At 35.5% G+C, this 26,065-nt stretch overlaps 1 protein-coding gene and 1 pseudogene across 3 annotated transcripts in view; one reads left to right on the top strand and one right to left on the bottom strand.

Moving 5' to 3' along the window:
• KCNH7 (potassium voltage-gated channel subfamily H member 7) overlaps nucleotides 1–26,065 on the bottom strand; it is a 466,858-nt gene that overhangs the window by 389,328 nt on the left and 51,465 nt on the right. The gene's annotated exons all lie outside the window — the stretch shown is intronic.
• LOC115893182 lies at nucleotides 18,851–20,123 on the top strand (annotated as a pseudogene). Its single transcript, XR_004053121.1, has one exon. The product of XR_004053121.1 is annotated as a glyceraldehyde-3-phosphate dehydrogenase pseudogene (transcript).

Here is a 26,065-nt window from a genome sequence, read left to right as displayed (position 1 = left end):
AGCAACTCTATCATTATACACCACATGTTACAGGTGAGAAAACCGTAGGTTAGAGTCAACGCCCAAGTCTTAGTGCAATTAAGTCATGGTGCTCTTATCTAAGTCAGGCAGTCTAATTTTAATCTGACAACATTTACTTATCACTTTCTAACAGTGGGAAGAAATCTGCCTGAGAGTGTGAGGTGCACCATAAAAGGAGAAGCACAGATGAGGGATTCGATAAGATAAGATGATGGTATTTGAGTCTACAGATCCAGCTGCTTCTCAGCTGTGCCAGAACTTCTCCCCTTCCTGGACTTTGACTGTTAAATATTCCTTTAATTATGATATTTCCCATTCTCCTATTAAGTCTCAACTTTTTTCTCCCTTAACCTAATTTGAGTTGAGTTGCTGAATCTCTAAAGAGAAAGATAGTAAAGGTGAGTCCCTCAGGAATGGGCAGAGGAATTGAGAAGCCAACATTCAGTGTTGCTCTCTTTGCCTCTCAAGAACACAAAGGCTCCCTTTCTTTCTGCTTCCCTCTCTTTTCTCTAGATCTTGTCATTCTCTCCATTGCTTTTCTCCAACTACTCATTTTATTTTCCCTGACTAGAGATCTTTTCCTTTTTCATGACTTTTTTGTTTGTTTTTTCTACACAATGTACAATTTATTTCAAAGGGATCAAGAAATAACATATATATATATATATATATATATATATATATATATATAGTGTGTATACGTGTGTGTGTGTGTGTGTGTGTAGGCTTTTGTTATAACATCTTGTCAGCAAATAACTTGAGCTAATGTAAGATCTTGTTGGAAGGAAAGAGAGCTTAACACTGGGGATGGGGAGGGTGAATGAAGGAGATGTGGAGAGAAGAATTACGCTTTTGGGAGCAGTGGGAAGAAAGACTGTGGATTTTAGATCCATTGTGATCTAATTACCAAATGTGAAATTGATAAAGACCACGCTGTGGCACAAACTTTAGAAGAGGACTGGGGGGTGTTCCTCTCAACACTAGCAGCATTGTACACTTCACTCATTTAGAACTCAGTCTATATGTCTTAGGTGTTTGTGTTTTGAAAGTCTGAGCTCCTTAATGGGAGAATCTGAAGAATGTTTGGAGGAGCCATAAAAATTGGATTTTAGTCATAGTATCAGTATATGCCTCATATTCATTTTTATATGAGAATTATAATAACTCCCATCTGCCCACCTTATAAAATTGTTGTGAGACATGAAGTTATATAAATAATGTAAATATGTGTAGGAAACTGTAAAGGTATAGGTAAACATGGGAGGTATGAGTCTTAATCTGTGTTTTATCTGGAACCAGCAATCAATATATTCTATGAAATTAAGGAACAATTATTTAAGCAGTTGTTTAAAATGAAGAGAAAGAAACTTCAGCCAGTAACACATTCATCATGTAATCTTGAAAGCATTTTATAATACAATGGATAGAATAGAGATAATGAGATCCATCACTGCTACTATGATTCTCTCTTCTAAGTTTTGTCTACTTTTCTATAAGCATTTCAGGAATCATGCCCCAAGATTCCATTTCTTGAAATTTCTATAACTTTGTCTCAACTGTACACATTGACTTTCATAAACGAATGTATGCTACTTTAAGACAGGAGCCATGATTAACTAAGCACCATTCTGAGTACTCAGTAAACACTACAAATATTATTTGAAACATTTTAAAAATCATTCAGTTGATGAGTTTTGAACCCAAAAGTCCTGTATCTATATCTATTTGTATCAATTATTACTATGCCGTTTGCTTCCCACTTACGATATACCAAGTAGATACAGTTTGTTAATTGGAAATAGCATGCATATGCAGTTGACTTTCACTATCTAAAACTGCAAATTACTCACTGAAAGTTACACAGTGTGCTTCTTTCTAGTTTCTGTCACCATACTGATACTTAAAATGATAGTAAAGTTCCAAAATTGTTAGAAAATAGCATGGCCAGAGCTTGATGCATCCATAGACAGTAAACATTCAACCAAATTGCGGAGAGAGAAATGGGGTATAGGAATTGGGTTAAGAGAAACGAATGACCAGGGGAAGTTAGAAGGCTAGTAATGCTGTCTTAGTTGGGTGAAATACCTAGTAGATAATTAATCTGGAAGGAAAGCATTTGCAGTGGGAGTGTGTGTGTGTGTGTGTGTGTGTGTGTGTGTTCTGTTTTTGGTTTTTTTTTTTTTTTTTTTTTTTTTTTTTACTACTTAAGCTTATTGATTCTTTCATTTGGTGCCTACTATGTGTCAACTACTATGGTAGTCTCTGGAGATTAAAAAATTTAGCTATTTTGCCTTTGTGTAAACAGTGTGACAAATACCATAACAAATCGATGTGAGGAATTTAATACAGATGCTACAGGAGTCTGTGTGTGTGAAATGTGTGTTTGTGAGGTTTTTTTTTTTTTAAGTTCCTCTTTAGTATTTCTTTCCTTCCAAATATTTGGCTTTTCCCTTGCTTATATATTTTATGTAAAAATGGGTATTTCCCAATAGTATATTACTACAACTGTACGATTCCTTAAGGTTTCATGGAAATCTCATGTCAGAGCACTGTAAATCAGGAAGTGGAAAATCAATGGTCAGTATGATGTCTCTGAAAGTTTCATTTTGTAGAAGAGAAATCACAGCAGTTACAAGAAGCCATGACGCTTTGATTTTATGGCTAGCATGATCATAAAAATTCAAAGCACAAGGTGGTCATATTTTATGTATGTATTAAGAATGAAATCATTTTCAAGGAAATATGCCTTCTCTCCATGTAGCCTCCTTCATAATATTTTACACATAGTATAACTTCCCAATTATTTAAATATTGTTAAAGATGATCAAATCTAGTGTAATCTAGCAATGTTGTTCTAGGTCATTATTAGAAACTACTAGAAATGCAAAAATGATACATAAATTGTCTTTCAAATGTACAGAATAGACTTATTTTTCCAACAGAATTATGTCCAAGCATAAATAATCACTCCCTTTACAGATTACTGCAAGTACAAAAGCCAGATCGAAACCGACAGGGAATAAACAATGTAGGCTTAGATACAGATGCCTAAAAAAATCAATTCATGAGTTATTTTTAAAAAACTAAAGACGTTTGTAAAAATATCCAATGTAAACATAAATATCCTTAAGCAGATGCAGTTTCAACTTTAAATTTATTTTCCCAATTCATGATATTTTAGTATGTTATGAAGCACCATACATACATTTACTCTAGCCAAAATAAATTTACTTTAAATAGGCAAAGAGAGCTCAGCCAACATATTTTGGTTAGCCAACATAATTTTTTAAAGCTGTTATATTTTTAAATTGTTAGACATATATAGCCATATAAACATCAGAGCTCTAAAACCAAATTTTAAAAATATTAAAATGTCACAATGCGGACATGAATATCTACACTGACTTTATTGTGTTGGATATAACCAGGAGAAGGGTAAGGAAAGAGGAAAAAGAATACAAGAAGGCACAAAACAGAAGATCAAGCTGTTACTAACACCAACATTCAACATAAACTTACTCTTCGGGGCACAAGGTGGAAGCAAAAGAAAGCCTAATTACAGGGTGCAGACAACGGAAAATGAAATGAAGATGTAAATGTCAAAACTCCACTAATAGATGACACTTTACTGAATCCTGGTAGGTGTACAAGTCCAAAAATGCGTACACATGTGTCTTCTTGCCTAAATATAACCGTCAGCTTACTTCTGACATTGTGTTTAAGAGTGAGAACCCTGATTGACAAGGATGAGTGTTCACACTTTGAATATTGCTCTCTGAAACAACTCTTCTGCATGCGTTTCAATTCTTTCAATTCTGTGGGGCTTCTAATATAGGTAGGTCCATTGTTATGTGCTTGAAGGTTTTCTTCCTAGGGACTAGAGGTGCATATGTCCTACTCTGTTGACACCACACTGTTCTCCTAACAAGCAGTGTTTGTAAAAGATAACAAAACAAATTTATTGAATTTGATAGAGAGGGTGATAACTACAAATTTAAGTGGTCATATTACTGTCTTTCGTGGAGCTGGCTCAATACATAGTGAAAAATGAATATGATCAAAATACAATAAATGAATGAATTTTACTTTACCTTGATGACAAAATTCTCCACATTTTTCTCTTTTTTTTTTTTTTTCGTTTTGAAATAGGGTCTCACTCTGTTACCCAGGCTGCTGGAATGCAGTGGTACAATCATAGCCCACGGCAGCCTTGTACTCTTGGGCTCAAATGATCTTCCTGCCTCAGCCTCCCAAGTGTCAGGGACCATGCCCCACCAAGCCGGCTAATTTTTACATAATTTGTTTTTAGACATGGGGTCTAACTATGTTGCCTAGGCTGGTCTCAAACCCCTAGCCTCAAGCCATCCTCCTGTCTCAGCTTCCTGAGTAGCTGGGATTGCAGAACTTTTTTTTCCTTTCATAACAAATGCTCTGCTATTCATACTCATTTTCTCCCTTCCTCCACTTTAACTACTAAAAAGCATTTAATGTTTTTGCTTTCCTGTATACTTCATTTTCTTTTTAAAGTATCTGTGTGTGTGTGTGTCTGTGTGCGTGTGTGTGTGTGTGTCAAACGAAAGAAGGCTTGAAATTACCTGTGCCCCTTATTGATCAGGAAAGTTCAATTTCAGCACTAGTCAGTGTTGCTCACATTTGGCACGTGTACCTCGACATGAAACAACAGGTTATGCAAAAGCAAACAAAACAAAAATCCAACTACAAGAAAGGGCTTGTGAATTTGTGAAAGACCTAGTTATCAATAAAAAGAAGGTCTAAAACATGGCAATAGAGTTCCTTTTGTTAACGTTTCAAGACTGTCTGGCACCCCTTTGTTGTCACAATATTTTTTGATAAGTCTAAATTCCAGAAGTGATCAGAAGATCAAGGAGTTCCCCAACAACAAAACAAAAAAAAGCTTGATTAGTGGAGAACTGTTTGATTCCTATTTTAGTCGTCGTTTTTCTGTACATTTTATGCCGTTGTCTTCCAGTTTTCTGCCAAACATTTGAGCAGCATGGATTAGAAAGCAAACATTTTCATACCATTTTACATCTAGTGATTTTCATATGGGTAATATCTTTAAAAATCAATATATACAAAAGTTATAAAATGAAGTCTGTTTCCCAGCTGTAATGCAGAAACTGAGCTACTTCTCCAGAGAAGTTTTGATGCCTCTAGTGAATCTGTGCTCTGTGTGTGTGTGTGTGTCCTTCCAAAGATGTTGTAAGCACATTACACACACACACACACATACACACACATCATTTTTATGTCTACACAAAGAGTAGAATGCTCTGTGCATTATTCTTTTCTGGCTTTAAAAAAAATTTCACAATTTATCTTTGAGATGATTCCATATAAATTTATAAAGAGTATCCTCCTCTCTGTCTCCATCTCTTGCTCATAACGGCAGCATATTTCCCTAGAATATGAATGTAAAATAATTTATTTAAGTCATATCATATTGATGGACATAAATGGTATTTCTAATCTTTTGCTGCAATGAATAACCATGTACACAATCCTGTCACTCCTAGTATGTTAATTGTACCTGTAGGACACATTCCTAGAAGTGAATTCACTCAGTTAAAGAGTATGCACATTAAAAAAATAAAAAAATAAGCAGTATATATATTTACAAATTTTAATGTTATATCGGAATTTCCCTTCATAGAAATTTGACCAATTTGCATTTCCACAAACAATAAATGAAAGCTTGGTCCCCACATCCTTATCAACACCACATCTAATTATACAGATTTTTCCTGCAACTTGAGAGGTGGAAAGAGGCTTTTCAGGGCTCTCATAATCTTTCTCCCATAGTTTTAATGCTATTGGAGTTACATTGCTTATATTTAACTCATCTATTTGGAATTAATGATGATGTAAAATGTAAAGTATACATCCGCTTTTTCCCCAGATTCTGCTAAAATAGTGCCCACATCGTTAACAATTAACTCACCCTTTTCCCACAGATTTAGAAGGCTGTCTTTATTATATGCTGTAACTGCATAAGCAAGTGGGCCTTTTTCTCAGTTTTATCATATCCCACTGACCTGTATACTCATGGGCGAATACTTCATAGTCTTTTAAATGACAGTATTAAAACACGTTTAATAACCAATAGGACAATTACCCATGTCTTAGTTTTTAATTCAGGATTTTAAATTAATACAAACAAATTTTACCAGGGTTAGCCCCAGTTAGAAAGCATCATTCAAGTTATTGTTGAATCACAAGGCTTATTTATAAAGTGCCATGCTGTAAATTGAAAAACTCTAGTATCCTACAATATTTTAATCTGCTTGTGATGCTTTCAAAATTAAACAATTTCATCACAAGCAAAGATAAAATATTTAAGAGAAATATGAAATAAATTGATTTGTGTTAGCAAGGTAGTCAGCCATGTTTTGGGTTAGCAGAGTAGTTAGTGTGTGGTATCCACAACAAAATATGTTCCACGTTTTAAATTACTGACTTAAAACAAATTTAAGTTCGTAAATGATTGACTTAAAGACTAATTTGGGAGTAAAAGCAATTAGTAAATTGAAGGCTGACTATCAAAGGACATAAAAAAGTAAGTGAAAGATGTTATTGATTAATCAAAACACAACTATGGAGAAACATTAAAATGGAATGAAAGGCCTCAAATTATAATAGTTTTGGACAGATTTTCTGAAGCTGGATTTAGTTTTAATGAATTGTGCCTCTATGTTTTACCATATGGAGGGAAAAAACCCTACAGGATCGATCATCTAGCATCATCCATTTACCTCTGAAGTCAAAACTGTCCTATCTTCCATCCAATTCAACATCAACTCTGGAATCAGCAAAATCCACAGACTTATTTAAGCAATGCCACATTTGGCTCATGAACATGGATATAGGATAGAGAAAAACTGACAAGGCAGAGGTAAAAGAGGTATCATTATATCCTTACTTTATCAAGTCATGAATGAGAGAGGCCAGTAAGATTTTCTTTTTTAAGGAGGATGAAGGAAGGTTTGGGAATCAAGGAACAAAGTGCTCCATAAATGTCGTCAGGTTCTGCAGCCTTTTCATAGGATTTGGCCAGGAGCAAGTCTTCCAGCTCTTGGAAAGTGTAAATGCCGGCTATAGTGTTTACTCCGTTTCCCCATGTGGAATCACCAAGTATCATTTCTGTCCAAGGGCAGTGTGTGCTGGCGCAGGAAAGGAAAAGAAGGAGGGGTAGAGAGGAGAGGTTGGCTAATGTTAAAGGGAGAGCTTTTCCACAGGGTTCTATGGTTGCTATAGTAACAGCTTCTTTTGTTTGTACATATTCAGAACAGCTGCTTCCTTTTGGTTGCTGGTGTCAGGGATATTAGGGAGGTAACAGAAGCAAAGAAGCACTATTCCGAAATGGAAAAGTTTCCATTGTCAGATTATTCTTGTTTAACTGGGTTTAACTTTATAGTAGGGTTAAATGTGGCATTTGAAGGTTGGTGAGTAACAAGATCTTTTAAAAGATGGTGAATTCCAACAAGCAAAGACCAAGGTACTCTGTGATCTACAAAGTATCTTGTGCTAGCTTGAACAACAGACCTCCACTCTCTTGTGGCCTTAAAACTTGAAACACTCCAGTTTATTTCTACCTGGTATGCACATAAATTGTATTGCAAGCTCCCTAGAAGGTATTTTTCTCAACAGGAGGAAAAAAAATACCTCTTCAACATGCCCACTAATCCCTGTATACCTTTCCAAATACTAATTAATTCCTCTAATTAGAGCTTTTTTTGGCTGTAACCATTTACAAAGTTGATTTGCTGCATACAAACAAATTTAATGAATATTCATAAACTAATAATATTCACTGAATTTACAGTCCTCTTGCCCACATACTGCTATTGCAACCAGCTTATAACAGCCTTCTATAGACTATGCTAAGGAAAGGCCATCTCCAAGGAAAAGGTAGAGAAAAATACAGTTTTATTTTAAGGAACAGACCGCCTACCAACTGAATTGTATATACTATACTTTATGTGTATATATATTCTATATATAGTTTATATATATTATGCATACATATATATGTTAGGTTATAAAATACATGCATATGTTCACATAGATGCATATATATATATATATATATATATATATAAAACATGGAATAAAATAGAAACTCTAGGGGTTAATAGTTTTGAAGCAAAACATTAAAAATGGCATCTGCAGGTTGAACAGTCAAATTTTGTAAACATACAAACTTAGGATGCAAATAAGCAAATCAGAAGGCACAGCTGTCCTTATAAACAAATTAATCTTGAACATAGGTGTATTATCATGTTTTCAACCCTTTGGGAGTTTTAGAAAAGTACAATATAAAAGCAAAGCGATGCTTCTTGATTTAAAATTTAAATTAATTCACCATTTGTCCAACTAGGAGCTTTTAAACTTTAAATTTTTAGTAATATTAATGAAACAATTGACTGGTTTAATTTGGGCACTGCAGCTATTCACAGGTGCTACATCTTGAGACTGAGTACATGGGAATTTGATTACCTATTTGCCTGATAATTCTCACATCAGTCCACTCATCTTATCCCTTTACTTTATAAATTCTGAATGAACTTATTTTGACGATTCAAAATTTGAAGAAATTTAGAGAACAGTAGAGATATTTAAATTATTTAATTAAAATATAGAGTTCCTGAACATTACTCTTGGATATAATATACATACATATTTATTTTGCTTCTTTAAATAATATTTCAAATCCAAAGATTTTATATTTATATTTATTTCAGTTAACTTTAAACTATAGGTGAGATTTACAGCCTAAACCCAAGCACAAGTGTTCTAATATCTCTGCTTTCAGATTGTAGGCTTTGGGGCAAATGTCTAACCTCTTTGAGCATCTGTTTCACAAACTGCAAAACGATGATACTAACGTCTTTGAGATATGACTTTGAGAGAATCAATTAAGATAACAGAAATGCATGCTGTGAGTCAACTGTGACTCTTATATGATTCAACTTATGTGATTCAACTTATAAGAGTCAACTGTGACTCTTATATGATTCGGATAGAATAATACACATACGAGAAAGTAATGTTTTGCTTTTCATCTCATGAAGCTTTATTTATTTTCACCTCTTCTCTTCCTCTTATGTTCTTGTGTATTATCAATATGTTGAAGACATCTATATTTATATTCTAAATATACTCTTGAATTTTCTTCCAGGCTCCAGACTTGAATTTCCCAAATATTTGTAACTAATGTCCTACTAGTTATCTCAATTGCACTGGATCCAGATCTAAACAATTCATCACATCTTCCTAAAAATTTCTCCTCACTGTCACTCTTCTGGTAAAGGCCTTATCTTTCTTCTAGTTTCTAAGGTCCGGTCCAACAATCTCAGATTTTCCTTTTCTTCCTATCCAGGTGATGGTTATGTTTTATATCTCTACAACTTGGTACAACCTCAGGAATTTGAGCTCTCATTTTCATTCTCATTCACCTCTGGTTGAGATAATCATGAATTCTTGCTTAGACTATTGTAGTACCTACAGATCTCCAATTTCTCCAACATTCTGCAGACCATTTTCTTTTTCTGAAGCACATTACTGGCTCCTTGAAATATTTTATGGTTTCTGGCTTCTAATTGCAAAGCTAAAACTTCTTAGCTTGACTCTCAGGGCATTTCATGATCAAAATCCACTCTACATGTCATTGTTATTTTCATCGCTCTTATAAAATAAAACTTCTCATGATTCCATAATATTATTCATGTATTTGCAACTTGGCTTTTGTGAGTCTTACTTACTCTCTTTCCCTCCTTTGTGTAGCTTACCTCTATCCCAGCCTCTAGAGGTCAAATATCACTTTAGCCATGAAACTTTCCTCAGTTTCCTCCCTCCATGTTAAGGTAGACCTGGTTGCCCCTTTCTCTGAAATTTACATTTGGATTTGCATCATTCTTATTTTTATACATTTTATTGCCTCTATTAGATTTTTTGATATGTTATTTATTTAATTTAGAATTACTATAACAGCTATTATAATAAACATTAATATGAAAAGTATTCCAAATGAATAAAATTTCTACAAATTTAAACAATTTACATGTGACTGTCTATAACTTTTTGATCTATTAATAAAGTCTCAGAGTGAAAGTTGGATTTTTTTCCTAGCCTTTTATCTGATGTCATGTTTTTATATCTTTAGGCTATCCCTGTTTGAAATCTTTATAAATAGCTTTAAATTATTGTGATAATACTATGTAATTCACAAATAAAATTATTGCTAGAGTACACTTAATGGATACTATTTTCTCTTAAAAGGAAATGTGAAAGAACACAATCCCTTTTTCTTTCTGGAGGCAATTGACGCCTGAGACTGAGGTATTTACCTGAGAGCCATTGAAGTCACCAGCTTAACAGGTAAGCCTACGGGCTAAGGCAGAAAAGTATAAAGATAAGAAGAACCTGGATCCACGGTGCCATAGTTGAGCTGTTGAATTACCACTGCTGAATCTGTTCTACCTCCAAACATTTTGTTACATAAGATGATGAATTTCATGTTGTATAACCCTCTTGTAGTTAGATTTTCTGTTATCCTAGGCCAAAAACATCATAAAGAATGGCACAGACATTCAGAGAAATGAGTTGATGACAGACCATGAGATCCCAGGGAGAGAAAAGGAGATAGAGTAATGTAGACTTTTTAATTTTTTATGAAGTAAGCTATACTATTTTTGTTTTTGATTAGTCACTAAGGAATTTTCCTGTACCCTCTAAAATATATCCCTATATTATTTGTATTAGTAAACAGTTTTCAGGTTCTTGTATCCAAATGACCTCTAAAAAAGACAACATATATTATCACATTCAATCCCCATGACAATAACTTGGTAAGTTAAACATTTCTTTCTGCTCTGATTAATTCGGTATTATGTATTTTCTCTTCTTGGAGTATTTATTGAATATCTTCCTTTTTCTCTTTTTCCATTGGCCACAAGTGTTAAAGTCAAGTGACCACCAGATCAGCCAGCTCAGATATATTTGGAAACACATCAATCTATTTTAAACTTAAGATACTGAAAGCCCCATTTGAACACACAGAATCAATAGTGGAAGCCAATTAGGAATACAGTTAAAGTAAATATAACTTTAGCTTTTACATCGCCAGCATTTTGCTCCCTCTTTCTTTCTCCCACTTCAACAAATTCAATGCATTAAACATTCATTTAATGTGTACCAATGTGAATACAATATCATCCCTGTGTTTGAGAATCTTATACAGTGGAGGAAATAGACATATATAATTCAGAGAAGAAAAGCAAAAGGGACTAATTTCCACTTTTTCCATAAAAAGGAAAAATCCTACACATGGCTAACCTAATCTCTCTTCTTGAAGCTTTGAACTTATCTTTTCCCAAGTACCCAACTGTTGAAAATTGCACCTCAAATGATAAGTTCACCTCAATCATGACAGTGATCTTTAAATACATTTTGTAGAACTGTAGTTGTTTAATTTTTATACCATGTCAGAATTCTTCCTAGAGCAAAACATGGCTGTATTTCCTTAAACAAGATAATTTGTAACTGTCAAATGATAGACATAATCTGTCCTCCAATATCAAAGGAATAGAGGCCGGGCATAGTAGTTCACGCCTGTAACCCTAGTACTTTGGGAGGCCGAGGCAGGCTGATAACTTGAGGCCAGGAGTTCAAGACCAGCCTGGCCAATATGTCTCTACTAAAAATACAAAAATTAGCCGGGCATGGTGGCATATGCCTGCAGTCCTAACTACTTGGGAGGCTGAGGCATGAGAATTGCTCGAACCCAGGAGGTGGAGGTTTCAGTGAGCCGAGATTGCGCTGTCGCACTCCAGCTTCCTTGCAACAGAGTGAGACTGTCTACAAAAACAAAAAACAAAAAACTTATGTTTTGCCAAGTTGAACTAAATGTGTCAGCAAATGACAATGAAAGAAGAGCAAATGAAAATAGTGTTAACTTATGACTCACAAAATGAAACTAAAAGCACATCAAGAAGCAAAACCAAAAATCTACAAAAGCAAAACAAAAGAAAAAAGTGTAAAACTCAACATTTTTAAAACCTATGAAATAACCCATCATTTTGTAGCTGGCATCAAACTGTAGCTTATCATAAGCAGTGTTATGACAAAAAAGTACTTAGGATAAACCTTTTCTGAGGTTTCATAAATGTTTACAACCTTATTATTATCCATTGTTTTAAATAAAAATTAAATGATATGATAAACGGATTGTCTTTCTCTTAAAATTACAAACACAAAAATATTTTAATCACTGCTTTCACCAACTGTGACAATTTATTTTCAACACTCAAACTTGATATTTTATTATTTTTTTCTGGTAATAAAATCATTGTTTGTTAAAGAAAATAATTTGAGGTGCTATTTTAATTGAACTTCAGAAATCCAGTGTCATGGTTTAGTGATTTCCTTTTTGGGAGAGTAAGTTCAAGGGATATACCATGAAATACCAATCTAAGAAAATCCATATCAGGAAAAGAAACTTTCCACACTTATGTTAATGTCCTTATTACAAATTATTATTTAAAATATATTCTTACATTTATTTTCACTTTAAGCTTATTTTAAACTTGAATCATTTAAACTTGTATTATTTAAACCTTTTATTTTCTTTCCCTCATTGATTTTATTACTTGCTTTTATAATGATTAGCAAAACATGGGTCAGAAGTGGAGACATCTTATATCCTCAAAAGGGAAGGAAGAGAAAGAAGGAATGGGATAGAAACATTCATTTATGTGCTGCCTATGCAAAGTATTTCATTCTGGGAGTGGTATTTGGTCCTATTTTACAACTCTTATCCTGTGTGGAGGGTGGGTAACTGTAGGTTTCTTCTAACTTAAAGCAATAAGATTTTGGGCCAAATGTACCAAAAGCAAGCCTGTTCCCAAGACGAACTGGCATGTGGATGCTCTGGGCTTGTGTGTGGTAAGAATTCAGCCAGTCAATAAATTCCTTTAACTATAAACTCAGTGGAAGAATATTGCCCTCAAAAAAAAACTTTTTATCACAGAAAATTCTGAATATCAAAATTTATAAAAATGAAAGCTCGTGTATAATTCTACCATGCTGAAATAATGTTTATAAATATTTTAGTGTCTTTCTTTTGAGTCTCCTTTGTTTACGAATGTGTATGCATCCTCACTTGTTTCCTGGAATAATTTTATAGGCATCACTTCAAGGGCAATTAATAATGACATTAATTTTCTATAGACACTTTAATAGTAGCACAATATTTTATATGTATAATCTGTAATTTAATATTCCCTCATTGATCATTTAAATTACAAAGCATTAATTTGTATAAATAAAACAGTGATGAACAGCATTGTACATAAATTTATGTGACCCTTGAAATAATTTTTTGAATATAATTTTTGAAAGAGGAGTGAATGAACATTTGAAAGCTCTTGATATATATAACCATATTGTTTGCTAGAAATATACTACTCTCCTACTGTATGTCTTCTCTATATCAGGGAATATTGTCTTTTCAAAAGAATGAACTAGTTTAGTAAAAAAAACTTATTTCATTGTGTTAATCTGTGTTTCTTTGATTAACAGTGAGTCTATTTTAATTTGAACTGTATTGTACTTTTCATTTCATTTCATTATCTTTGTATTATATATATGTGAATTTTAGAAATTACACTGCCATTGTGACTTGTTATTTGTTGCACAGAAGACTTTCCTCTTATTGTCTATATGTTACCCTTTGAGGAGGCATTGATGAGTTGTGGTTTGGGGCTACGGAGTAGAAATTGAGTGTAAATGATGCTTTTAAAAGAGTAGTCATCACATTTAAAAGTCAAATGGATATGGATAAAATGAATAATCAAAGTAAAAAAATTGATTATAAAAGGAAGGAATGTAGAGCTATATAACCAAAGAAAAGGGAAAAAAAACTAGTAGATTTTTAGGACCAAGATGATTATTCTCTTTTAGGCATTCATTTGCATTGTGTACCAGAAAACTCTTTGACCTCCTTGATGTCCATTAAGTTGCTGCTGTACAATTTCATTCTCTTATTTTTAATAATAACTACTACAAAATGCTAATATAGACTTGGTTTATATTGTCCAGAATAAAGTGCATGCTGAGAGTGGATTCAGCATACAGGTCAACAGTGTGAATGCCAGTGTTAAAAAGGCTAGGTATGTGCCTTGGCTCTGCTCTTTACTAGATATGTAAACTTGGGCAAGTTATTTAAGCAATCCATGCCTGATTTTCTCATAGGAATATTGTGAGGATTACAGAGTGAATACATGGAACGTGCATCAAACAACATCTGGCTCATAAGCACATCACACATATTGGCTGTCAATTATTAGTAAAGGTAGTAAAGTATGAAAAAACTACACATTTACAAAAATAAGCTATGAATATACTGTTCTCTCATTTAGTTAGCAGGTATTTATCAAGCACATGCTACATTCCAGATCCATTGCATGATGCTAGGAATATAAATGATCCCTTCCTGGTGAACCTGCTCTACCTACATGTAGCCTCTGGAGGGGAGGCTTCATGTACGTATTACATGTACACAACGCCATGTGCTCATCTTCAAGCCCAGGGAGGCCAGTCATTGGCCAATACAAATGATCTGGGCCAAATAACTTTCTCTTTGATAAGTGTAGTTAAAATAGTGCAAGACTGAATTGGTTATCTTTTGGGTGTTCAATTGAAAAGATATATTGATTTGAAGACTATATTTCGGGCCAAGTATAACTCAAAAAATGGTGGTGGAGACAGAAAAAGAGAGGAGAAAGATGCAGAGGAGAAAGGAAGGGAAGGGAGAGGACAAGAGAAAGAAAGAGAAGGAGAGAAAGGAGTGAGAGGAGCTATTAAGGAGATGCATTGGGAGAGGGAAGAGAGGAAAGAGCTTCAGACCATGTAGTCTCTAAAAGAGAGAGTAGCTCAGTCTAGGACTTTATGATTCCTAATTTCCCTTCCAGGGGACCTGACTGTAGTGCATTCCATAACCTTAAAAGGCAATGGGATTTACTCTCATATCTTTATAATATCTGCTCTCCTCCCACTCATTTTTATCTGAGATATTAGGTATATTTCTGCTTCTCATTCCCCAGGGAGCTTTAACTGGAGTAATGTAGAGAAGATGAACATGAAGTAACTTTCTGGCTTGGGTAGAGATTGGTCATGAGATCAGTTTTCTTAGTCTATAAGAAGTTTCATACATAAGCCCTCTAACAACTTTTAGTTCTTCTTCACTCTTTTCCTGTTCTCAATTCTCTGTTACTAGAGTTGGTACTTGGAGTTCAGCGCCCACTCACCATCTTTGACTAGTACATAAAGGCTGTGATTTAACATCAATAGAAACTCTGAGAGAAGTGTTCCAAAACTCCTAAAGGGTTTCCTGGAATCCCTAGGATTATTCTGCTGTTTAACAAGTCCCACCAGTATAGTCCAGACATCACTCGGTATCCATGGAAGATTGGTTTTAGAAACCCCCACAGATAACCAAAATCCAAGCATGCTCAAGTTCTTTATTAAATGACATAATATTTACACATAACCTATGCATATCCTACTGTTTTCTTTAAATTATCTCTACATTACTTATAATACTGAATACAATGTAAATGCCATATCAATAGTTATTATATGGTATTGCTTAAGGAATGATGATAAGAGCAAAAAGTCTGTACGTGTTTAGCACAGACACATTCTTTTTATTGTCAATATTTTCGATCTGCAATTGGTTGAATCCATGGATGCAGAACCCACTGATACAGTGTGCTGACTGTAGCCTCTACTTATGGTAGTAAAAGTATAAGAGTAAATATTGAAGTTGAGGAGACTAATATGTGTTGAGCATCTCCTATATAAGCCAAGCACTATGCTAAGTGCTTTACATATACTCACTGTATTACAGTATCTCATTGTATTCTCCTAACAACATTGTGAGGTTTTAATCATGCTTGTTATACACAGAAGAAAACAGAAAGACTCAGCAAAGTGAAGCACTTACCAGCTTCATGGCAAGTAACAGGGCCAAGATTTCAACCAAGGTTAAAATGCATGACTCTGACTATGCCATAAGAGAGTACTATATAATTTATTTGGTCCCTTGTGTGAAACAAGGTAAACTACTGATATAAATTGAACTAACAGTAACTGCATTATCACATTGAATATAATAAGTTGAAGCAGATTTTACATAATTTCTAAGACTGGTTATTATCATTTGTTTTTTTAAAAAGGCTAACTTTATCTGATATGGTGACCCTTTTTGGCATGTGCGAGGTAAATGAATGATTCTCCAAATAATAGCAATTCAATCAACTTTAAGTTCCTATTTTGAATACAAAGATGGGAAAAACAGAGATCCTTCTTTCTCACAGAATGAGGCTTTGTAGAAAAAATTATCTAAAGAGCCATAAATCAAAGAAAAATGGGAATTTCTCTTTATTAGAAGTCAATTTATTTTCTGGAATTCATCTCAGTGCTCTAGATGTACAATTTTTCATTTAATCTTTGTTACAATGAAATTGATATTATGTTATTTATCTGATAAAGAAATTGATATGTAAGTCTCTTAAGGTCAAGGATTTTTACCTGTTTTAATCATTTATGTTTGTCCAACACCTTAAACTATAGTAGGCAGATGGGAGATTCTCCATAAATATATTTTGAATAAATGGAGAATTAGAGAAACTCATTAAACTGTCAAGTAATGCAATCTATAAACAGCATCTTGAGTTACCAGACTAGTCTAAATCCAAATCCTTTATTTTCTCATTACTCCACACTATGAGGGACGGAACTCTGTATATTTTTCTTGATCTTACTATCAGTGCCTGCACAGAACCTGGCACATGGTAGATAAGCAGTGAATGTTCTTGAATAAATAATCTCACACGGTTCTTCCCTATATGCAATAAATATTAAAATATATATTTTATCATATGATTTTAATACTTCTTTTACAATTATTAAATCATGTAAAAAGAGTTGATAGAGAGTAAATGGGTGTTATTCACATTTACCTCATTATGAACATTTCATTGTTCAGTTCCCACCTATGAGTGAGAACATGCGGTGTTTGGTTTTCTGTTCTTGTGATAGTTTGCTGAGAATGATGGTTTCCAGCTGCATCCATGTCCCTACAAAGGACACAAACTCATCCTTTTTTGTGGTTGCATAGTATTCCATGGTGTATACGTGCCACATTTTCTTAATCCAGTCTGTCACTGATGGACATTTGGGTTGATTCCAATGGTCTCGATCTCTTGACCTCGTGATCCACCCGCCTCAGCTCCCCAAAGTGCTGGAATTACAGGCGTGAGCCACCGTGTCCGGCCCTTAAAAATTTTTATACATCTTTTTATACATGTGCACCCAATATTACACTTTTTTCCTGTCCTGTAAGAGCTAGGTTGTCATAGGTGCTTCTTGCTATAACTTCTGAATAGTTGCTCACACACTTCTTTCCACTTTTTAATCCAAAAGCCATTTCATTTTTACCCTCCCTTTGGTACCCTACTTCTAATAGCATCCAAACTGTCTTGGGTTGATAACGCCACCTGGTGGTAGAACACTGTCTGAGCCAACCATACTCCTTCATGGTCTCTTCCCTCAGAATAATTGTGCTCAACTTCGTGTCATTGTACATAATCACCGGACACAGCAATTATCTCGCTTTAATTAATTTCTTTCTTGCATGTGTTCAGACATCCTTTTAAATCCTCTTACTTTTCACCCTCTCAATTGCCTCCACTTCCTCAAGGTACATGTGTGTTTTCTCCTTCACTCTGTTGCAATCAAGTTTTCACAAAAACTTTCTGATGCATGATCAACTGGTATAGCAAGGATGCTAGTGGTGTAAATGAATTCAAGGAGGCGGAAAACACAAAGTTAAATCATTTGCTTATGAATTACGAATTTGATAAAGGAGAGCAAAATTCTTCTTGTCTCTCTTCCTTGTTGCCAGAAAAGTAATTCCTTTCCTTAAAGGTAACAATAGTAGTAATCCACAGACACGTGCATAGAGATGTTATTTTCCTCCACAAAAAACTGTAACCTATTACTCAAACCTTTCTGCATCTCCTTTCATTTCCATGATGATATATCTTAGTGGTATGTTCGGGTGAGTACACAAAAGGATATCTCATTCTTTTTTAAGGGCTGCATTGTATTTTACTGCATGATTGTGTCGTCATTTATGCAACACATTCTCTACTGAAGCATTTGTAGGGATTTTTCCCTAATCATTTACTACCACTACAAAAAAGGATGCACTCAATTAACAGTGTGCCAGTCAGTGCTGGGGTAGTTGTACAATCAATATCTGGAAACAGAATCCTTGAGTTCTAAGGGTAGAGGCAGAAATATTATTAAAGATAACAACCCAGTGCCCTAAGTTTTGTGACAATGCCCAAACACAACTTTCAGACTCTGCAAAATCATTTTTATTTACCATCTTATATTTTCCTAATTGAACTAATTTTTTCTCAAGCATGGCGACACAGCCCCCATGTCTAACCTTATGTAAAGTTAGTTATGTGTAAAATGTGTTAGAGTTCCAAACAATTGACTCAACAACTTTTAGGATAGAATGTACTTAGAAGTATGAGATTTCTTGTAGTAGACATTATTTTGACTAGTTTCTAAACAAAAATTACTCAATTCGAAAAGTGTACTGTTTAGAATTAATATGATTTGATCCCTTTTAAGGTTGGAACAGCTGTCACATAAAAAGACTGTACTAAACTGGTAAAATTATATAATGTTAAATTACCATCATCGTTTAATTAATTTAAGAAATAATTCACTAGGCTCTCTGCTCCTCCTGTTCGAGAGTCAGCCGCATCTTCTTTTGCATCGCCAGCGCATCCCTGAGACACCATGGGGAAGGTGAAGGTCGGAGTCAACGGATTTGGTCGTATTGGGCGCCTGGTCACCAGGGCTGCTTTTAACTCTGGTAAAGTGGATATTGTTGCCATCAATGACCCCTTCACTGATCTCAACTACATGGTTTACATGTTCCAGTATGATTCCACCCATGGCAAGTTCCATGGCACCGTGAAGGCTGAGAACGGGAAGCTTGTCATCAATGGAGGCCCCATCACCATCTTCCAGGAGCGAGATCCCTCCAAAATCAAGTGGGGCGATGCTGGCGCTGAGTACGTCGTGGAGTCCACTGGCGTCTTCACCACCACGGAGAAGGCTGGGGCTCATTTGCAGGGGGAGCCAAAAGAGTCATCATCTCTGCCCCCTCTGCTGACGCCCCCATGTTCGTCATGGGTGTGAACCATGAGAAGTATGACAACAGCCTCGAGATCGTCAGCAACGCCTCCGGCACCACCAACTGCTTAGCACCCCTGGCCAAGGTCATCCATGACAACTTTGGTATCGTGGAAGGACTCATGACCACAGTCCACGCCATCACTGCCACCCAGAAGACTGTGGATGGCCCCTCCAGGAAACTGTGGCGTGATGGCCGCGGTGCTCTCCAGAACATCATCCCTGCCTCTACTGGCACTGCCAAGGCTGTGGGCAAGGTCATCCCTGAGCTGAACGGGAAGCTCACTGGCATGGCCTTCCGTGTCCCTACTGCCAACGTGTCAGTGGTGGACCTGACCTGCCGTCTGGAAAAACCTGCCAAACATGATGACATCAAGAAGGTGGTGAAGCAGGCGTCAAGGGCATCCTGGGCTACACTGAGCACCAGGTGGTCTCCTCCGACTTCAACAGTGACACCCACTCTTCCACCTTCGACGCTGGGGCTGGCATTGCCCTCAACGACCACTTTGTCAAGCTCATTTCCTGGTATGACAACGAATTTAGCTACAGCAACAGGGTGGTGGACCTCATGGCCCACATGGCCTCCAAGGAGTAAGACCCCTGGACCACCAGCCCCAGCGAGAGCACAAGAGGAAGAGAGAGGCCCTCACTGCTGGGGAGTCCCTGCCACACTCAGTCCCCTGCCACACTGAATTTCCCCTCACAGTTTCCATGTAGACCCCTTGAAGAGGGGAGGGGCCTAGGGAGCCCCACCTTGTCGTGTACCATCAATAAAATTCCCTGTGCTCAGCCAAAAAAACAAACAAAAAAAAAAGAAATAATTCACTAGAGATTATATCCTATTTTATATATCCAAATATGGCCACTTACACACCCAATCTATATATTATAGACTTAGAATTATATAACTGAAATAGAGATTAAAGATACTCTAGTTTAATTTTTAATTATATTTCTAAGGAAACTGAGAACCAGAGATTTGAAGTATTATATACCAATTGTATATTCACACTTATAAATAATGATATTGATAATAACATGAATTTAGTGTGCATTATGTCTACAGCATTGTGGGAAATGTTTTGTATGCGTTAACTCATCTCATCCTCATAAAGGCCTCTTTAGATAGCATCTATTATTATTAATTTTTTATTTAGTTTAACAGATGAAACTAAGAGAAATAAAAAGAATTCACAATGTCAGGCTGCAGTAAGCAATAAGGCCAGAGACTGAATTCAGGTTGTTTATTAACATTCATTTACATGTTTATTAAATCCCTATGTTTATTAACCAAATCCCTGTGTTTATTGGCTTTCAACTTTATTTATGCATATTCTGATAATCTAAGAGAATGAAAACAAATACACCTAGTGGAAGAGAATGAAGACGGTGAAAATTAGATTGAAAGTGGGAAAAAATATGAAAGTAGTAACAGGGGAGAGAGCAGTGATGTGGTAAGTAAAGGTGTTTTTGGATTTCATTACATATATTATACTTTTTTGAGCATGGGGTCCTTAAAGATTAGTGTCGACATATTGACATGTAAGAAATCAGCAAATAAATCTAGATACTTGGTTTTAGACTGTCTTTCCCATAAGTCACTAAGCTCAATCCTTAATATTTCAGGGGTCAGTTAGAACATGACTAATTCAAGCCTTCACGCAGAGAACACATTGCTTAAAATGTTTGAGAAAATTTGCTTTAGTGACGGGCTATTTCAATACCCTGCACAAAAGAAATTATGAAGCTAGATAAATTCCATGGACATTTCTTCACATTGCAGTTCTCCTCACTAGTGAGATGAAAATCAGAATGAAAAACTGACTAAAATTTAGTTTTTTCTAGTGTTATTAATTTTGAAATATGGCATTTAAAAATAGACCTTGCATTCATAATACAAAACTCATACATAATTCTTATAAATAGGTCAAACAATTTTGTAACTCTATTTTATTAAATACATTCAACACATACTAGTAACATTGCTACTGGATTTTGTCCACCCTCATATGCCATACATGGCAGTAAACAAAAGAGATGAAATTCTCTCCCCTTACTGAACTTATGTTCTAGTATGCGAGAAAAGATAGCATACAAAATACATATGTAATACATTGTAGTTAGATAATGAAAAGGACAATGGAAAAAAAAATAAAACAGGAAAGGTGAAGAGGAAGTAAGGGGCACAGTTTTAAATAAAAGTGTCATGAAAGGCTTTTCTGAGAATTCGACATTTGAAGAAAGACCAGAAAGAGGTGATGGAATGAGTCATGTGGCTATTTTGGAGAAAGGCATTCCAGGAACAGCAACTGCACAGGCACTACAGCAGAGCATGTCTGACATTTTCAAGAAACAATGAGAAGGCCAGTGTGGCTGGAGCTGAGGGAAGGAGAGAGAAAACGTTGGGAGACAAGACCAGAGACCAAATAAATAGTCCAACCTTCAAACTTTGTGGGTCATTGTAAGAACTTTGGCTTTAATAATGAGGGTAGAAACAGAGCCACCAGAGAGATTTAATGAAGAAGAGAAAACATCTGAGTATCAAGTAAAGCAATGATTCTGAGTATGTTTCTGTTGCACTGTTCTGACAATAAAGTTAAAAAGCTTCAAAGGGACACTGAAGGATCCTCACCAAGGCCATCCATGGAACAGGCATCAACAGCCTGTAGGATGGAGCACTATATATCTGGTTAAGCTGGAAATCATGTTTCCCCAAATCTCCTTCCCTTCAAATTATTTTAAGTTGACAGTAAGAGGAGCATGTGTGAGATTTGGGAGGTGAAAGTGGAGTAGTTGAGTAGCAATTAGTCTCTGAGGGTCATCACAGTCAGATGTTGTGATGGACAGATGCAGAGACATCTGGTGGGTCCTAGCCCATCGTAACTCTTCTCTACTATGCATCCAGCATATTTCTGTTATCCAGCAGTGCCTAGGGCCACCACATAGTGCTTCACTGTGGAGCCACAAAGGTAATAACATATCAGAAGCAATAGTTTCCTACAGATGTCTCTACAAGCTTTCCTTGGCAGACCCACCTGGTAGCTGGATCTGCTTGGTTTCTTAGATTGCTTTTCTGATGATCCAACTATAATAATAGTTGGGCTTCATTTTCATGTCTCCTTCCAGAGTTGTGTAAGATATAATTGTGATAATAAATTCCTTATCCCATGACACTCATTAGTGACTCCCCCTGCTTGGACCTGCCTGAAATAGTGCATTTGCAGAAAAACATCCATTTACTTCAACGTTTGATAAACTTGGCAAATATTGGCAAGTTTGGAAAATTGGAAAACAAACTTACATCCTTTGTAGGACATATTTGGCTCAGGCCAACAATGTTTTGAGATGTTTTCAGGAAGACTTTTCTGTAGCAGACGGAATGTGGTTTTATAGCTTGATCCAAGGTTTAAGAATAACATTTAATCCCAACTTCTGCTTCCGAATGCTGTCAATTTGGAAAATGAGAGCAGATGTTGACAGAGATATATTTGCTAGTCTGATGCCTTAGCAAACACTCTCTGAAGGAAAGACAACGTGAGACTAGACTGATTAAATATTCTCTCTTAAATTTGTTTTGCCAATCCTTTTAGCAGTATCCTCTAGAGACAACATCTCTAAGATGACGAATACAAAAAGATGTCATTACAACTCAACATAGTTTCCTTTAATACCTGAGTCTCGAACATAAGAAACCTATATTAAAGAGAATATTTCTGGATGTTTCAATTTGAAATGTTAAAAAAATGTCTGCTTATTCTCTGGTGATTTCTGACTTCAGGATTTCTCCTTTCTAAATGTATTGAGTCCACTCTAGTTGCAGTTCAAAGAGTTAATAACTAGATGTCTGAATAAAATATATGTTGATATCCTTTAAAGAAAACAAGTTTCAGGAATTCTCATGATTTTGATTTATGTAGAACTCCCATTTAGTCTGAATTTATATATGTTTTATAATATAGTATTTGGATTTTGTAAAATACAGACTGCCTGTAGAAGGGCAGTGGAAGTCTTCAGCAAATTAAAAATGGAAAACATTTATGCTACTTAATACTATTGTTTCAAAGTCAGCAATGATTTATTGAACTCATCGATGTTCAAGATTCCCTATCACATTGTTTTATTTAATCTTCATGATCATCCTGTGGGCTGCTTTTATATGACATGGAGGCTCCAACAGGTTAAATAATTTGACCACTTCCTCAGAGCCAGTAGCTGACTGATTTACAGTGTGGACCCTGGCATATTGACCACTAGTGTTCCTTCCTTCAACCTCTGTCATGTTAGGTATAGAAATAATAATCCTGACCCCAATATTTTATTATTTAGTCCTTACCAGAGATGTATTAATTCACCTATCACTAACTATATAGCCACAGAAAATAAGCACTGAAGAATTAACTTCTTGTTCAGCGGTTTTAGGTTAAATTTTCTTTTTTTCCCCCTAATTTCATCAAATAGTGGAAGGAGCTTAAGCCAGAGAACTCCAGGTTCAAGAACCACCACTTGCAAACTTGCCAAATTTGGGCAAATGTCTCTCTGAGTTTCATTGTCTTCATCCACAAATAAAGCCAAGATTTACTTTGCCTACAGAATTGCAGTAAGGATCAAATGGAGTAAGATATTACGTGTTAGATTCCTTTCCTTTCCTAAAGATCTTAGAAGGTAGCACTACTTTAGATACACTATTGTTTTGGATAATTTCGGCAAATATTTAATGGTAAAAGAAATCTTTAACAAAATTATCCCATACTAGTCACAGTAATATTTTAGAAGCATTTAATTTATGATAGAGTTAATTCTACTCTAGCAGGGGTTGTAACGCTTTTTAACTGCTAGTTAACCTCCACAGCAATTATGACCAGACCACGAGGGTCTTCATTTTCCTCAATGAAGGATGATGAAAAAGGAGCCATTGTGGAGCTGTTTTGAAGGGAGTTGTTATTCCTTAGACCTCTCACAACTGGAACTCTCAATCTGCCGGTGATAGCTGACATGAGTCCAATAAGGATGGTCTCTTCTATTCAAAGATAGGTCCATACTATTTCCTAATTTAGTTTTCAGAATCAACTTAAAATGTTGTTCACTATACATATATTACACTTTTGAAAGAAAATATTAGCTTGTCATCAAACAGGATAAACCAAGAGACATCAGTCTTTTTGACTGATATGAATCACATTTAGCTAAATACACCAGTTAGCAATGTCTGTTCTTGAGATTGACAGTCTTAAATATAATGCTTTAATAAAGCCCTTACTTTTCTATTTGTTTCTTTCTATTCTATCATTACAGTTCTTGCTAAGTATTAGTGTTTACTATATCATGACCACTTAATATTTTACATCGGAAGTTTTACAACATTTCACTGACTTTACTTTTTTTATAATAATTTGCTACTACTGGGCTGTCCTGATTTTCTTCATTGGAGTTTTTTTTTTCAGTCACTCAAATCTAACTTGCTTTAAGTATTCAAATAAGTGAATTAGAAAGGAAGGCTTTCTGTGTTTTGGATTTTCTCCTGTTTTCCACTATTACGCCTTATTCAGTCTGCCTGTGGAATTGTTTTTTGTTTTTTGTTTGCAGTTGGGGGTGCATTTTTGTTTTGTTTTTGTTTTGTTGCTTGTTGACTGTTTTGATTGTGTGGTTTTTGGGGGCAAGTTTTCAGGCAAGAGTCTACGACCAGTGCTACTTACCATCTCCTGAGAATGGACACTGAATTGTAACTACACCACTCTTATTAGACTATTAATTTTTCAAATTATTTAATAAACTCCCCCTTTCCATGGTTTGACAAACTTGAGTTAAAACTAGTAGTATGGGCTGGGTGCAGTGACTCACGCCTGTAATCCCAGCACTTAGGGAGGCTGAGCTGGGCAGATCACAAGATCAGGAGTTCAAGACCAGCCTGAACAACATGATGAAACTCCACCTCTACTAAAGATGCAAAAAAAACAACCAGGGCATGGTGGTATGCACCTGTAATCCCAGCTACTCGGGCTCAGGTTGGCAGGGGGAGTTTATCCAAACAATAGTGGATAATTTGAAATTATCCAAAACAATAGTGTATCCAAAGTAGTGTTACCACCTGTAATCCCAGCTACTTCAGGGGAGTGGGGGCGCTGAGGCAGGGGAATTGCCTGAACCAGAGAGATAGAAGTTGCAGTGAGCCGAGATCACACCACTGCACTCCAGCCTGGGCAACAGAGTGAGAATCCGTCTCAAAAAAAAAAAAAAAAAAAAAAAAAAAAAAAAAAAAACTGCTAGTATGAGCCAACATTCTTGGAACACTTACTGTGTGCCAGGTACTGTTTCATGAGCCTGACATATGTCAACGCCTTCTTACTTAAACTCCATTATGTAGCTGCAATTACCCCCATCCTACAGATAAGAGAACATGCACAGAGGTAAGCCAGTTGTCCAAAGCCACACAATAAGCAAGTCACAAAGCGAGATATTGGACCCTGGGAATATGACTTTTCGAGCTTGTACTTCTATTATAAACAAAACAAATTTTTAAATGCATATGATTTTTATAGATTCTGTTTAAATAAATGTTGGTGTAATATCTTTGAAAATGTTTCAAAAAGTTTCGGTGTATTTAAAGCATTTTTAATTATGCCTTCAATTATAAAAATTCTAAATGTAAGCTGCTGTCTAACACAAGCATGCTTAAATTTACTGAACATGACCTAGGTTAATTTGGGGAGGTATCCAGATGTTCAGCATTTTAAGCTGCATGATTTAA

This window comes from Rhinopithecus roxellana, chromosome 14 (assembly GCF_007565055.1).
Source record: "Rhinopithecus roxellana isolate Shanxi Qingling chromosome 14, ASM756505v1, whole genome shotgun sequence".
In the NCBI taxonomy this organism is placed as follows: domain Eukaryota; kingdom Metazoa; phylum Chordata; class Mammalia; order Primates; family Cercopithecidae; genus Rhinopithecus; species Rhinopithecus roxellana.
The sequence above is the reverse complement of the archived record's forward strand: the minus strand, read 5'-3'. Positions and strand labels throughout refer to the sequence as shown.